Source organism: Pygoscelis adeliae, unplaced genomic scaffold, assembly GCF_000699105.1.
Source record: "Pygoscelis adeliae isolate BGI_AS28 unplaced genomic scaffold, ASM69910v1 Scaffold260, whole genome shotgun sequence".
NCBI lineage: Eukaryota > Metazoa > Chordata > Aves > Sphenisciformes > Spheniscidae > Pygoscelis > Pygoscelis adeliae.
This window is the reverse complement of record NW_008824001.1, coordinates 767,024-769,118: the sequence shown is the minus strand read 5'-3', so window position 1 is coordinate 769,118 and position 2,095 is coordinate 767,024. Positions and strand designations below refer to the sequence as shown.

The following is a 2,095-nucleotide window of genomic DNA, read 5'->3' as shown; positions in this document are numbered from 1 at the left end:
AGACTTTCAGACAGGATTGAGCAAGTTAACTCAGGAGGGAGGAAGAATGTTTACTGTGGAGAGGTAGGGGTGGAGAAGCTAGTCAAAAAAAGGTAGGATATATTATTTATTTTATGCTAAAATATTAGCAGAAGATTTTGGAGAAAATTAACAAAGATATAAAAATGAGCAGTTGCTAAGTATGTTCTGTTAATTCAATTTCAATGGATGGGCAGAACCACCAGTTGCCAAATAATTCCAGGAAAGTTTAGAGATGAAAAAAGGAATGCGCATAACAAATCGTAGACAGAAGAATGCAGAAACTGCTTAATGTTGAAATAAGACCTACCGTGCCTTTAAATGCACAACAGTTGCTTCATTTGAGAAAGAAATTAGTTGGAGAAATATCAATAACGGAACAGAGGAGGTAGAAGTATGTTAAAAAAAAAAAAGATATGTAAACTGTGCAGACCAGCTGGAAATCATATGTAGACACCCACATCAACTGATGTAGATTCAATTAGAATGTGATTAAAAAAAAAACTTCTGCTTTGGAAAGAGTTGAATAACTTAAGCAAACAGAGTTCACTAGAGAGACAAAACCAAACAGGGAATCAGGGGACCAAAAGGCAGCCAATGAGCATGACAAATTATCATGCTGCAGGGAAGGGAAAAAAAAACGTGTTTCAACATATGCTAATTAAAAGAGCATCATACCCCAGTGTAGACAAGCTCTTGACTATCGACTCCAAACGAAGAAGGCTAACAGCAATGTTCTACTTTAGAAACAGGGAGAATGTTCAGTTAGCCAGGCCCATCTTAATCGGGTCAAATTTTGGAGTTGTCTCTTTGCAGATGTGCGTAAAGAAGGGGAAAAACCAGCTAAACAGATTAGGCTCTCTGTTTCTGCAGTCCTACAGAGACCAAGTAGTGATGAGAGATGACATAAGGATTAGTATTCAAAGAATGCAAGGCCTTTGGTGCTGCAAGTTTAGCCTCAAGGACTTAATTGCTTCTGTCTGAACAGCTAGGTGTTTAAACACTGAACTAGGTTGCCAGACTAGGAATACACTAAAAGTTTTAGCAGCACCGAATTGTAAAGCAAACAGTACTCCCGCTCTCCCTCGCACACAGCTTCAATGTAGATGGGGAGTAACAAATTCATCAAGCAAAATATAAGATTCAGCCTGTGGCAGACAGCACAAAACAGACGACAATGCAGGATCAAAGAGCAGACAAAAGATACACCAAATGCAGCCAGACATCACTTTTATACTAATTTCATAGTACTACATACGACGGTAATGCTGAAGCAATATACCCAACTAGATTGGCAATATAGGAAATACAAATAAAAACCAAGAAGTACAACTAGCTTATCCTCATCAAGAGGATCTGATTTGTATTATTCTCTTTCAAAAGAACTACACCAATGTAGGGCTAGAAAATCAGGACCGTAACACACACGCATGTGGAGATTATGAAGTGGAGGGGGGAAAAAAAAAAAGAAAAAGGTTTGATATAGCTGGAAATGCTTTTGTTCATTTTTAGAAGGAATAAACTGATCAGAAGCCAAATCTGAGAAAAAATGAATAAAAGGCAAACATAACATGGGTTCTACAAATACATCACACGTTATTTTGACGACTGCATTTTGACTATTATGAATCAAAAATCAATAAAACAGCATAATTATCTAACACGTTTCCTGGTTAAAATTTGAGGACAGTGTAAGACACAAAAAAGACTGTGGAACCATTATCCTCAAATCATCCTAGGACTAGACTAAAACATTTACCACACAGAGCTGAAAGATAATAAAATCAATCTTATCAGTACATGGGGCCTGAACTAGTAACTTATTGTTTACATAGACATAGAAGGTTACTGTTCAAAAGAACTGGTAGCACAATCGTTTTCTTTATATTGTAATTCACAGGCTCTTGTTTTGGAGCACAGGAAAAAAACCTGTAGCACAGTGAGTCAGACTACCTGTGGAGAGAAAATAATTAACCTACTAACAAAACTTCCTTCTCTAGGAGATGGTAAAGAGATTTCCCTTGAGAGGGAGGAAGTCAATTAACATTTGAAAAGGCCTTACCAACAGAAAGCCTGT

General features: G+C 37.2%; 1 protein-coding gene across 1 annotated transcript in view; it reads right to left on the bottom strand.

The window, feature by feature from the left end:
* Positions 1–2,095, bottom strand: part of LOC103917836 (myosin regulatory light chain 2, smooth muscle minor isoform) — a 5,038-nt gene that overhangs the window by 1,328 nt on the left and 1,615 nt on the right. The window lies entirely within an intron of this gene.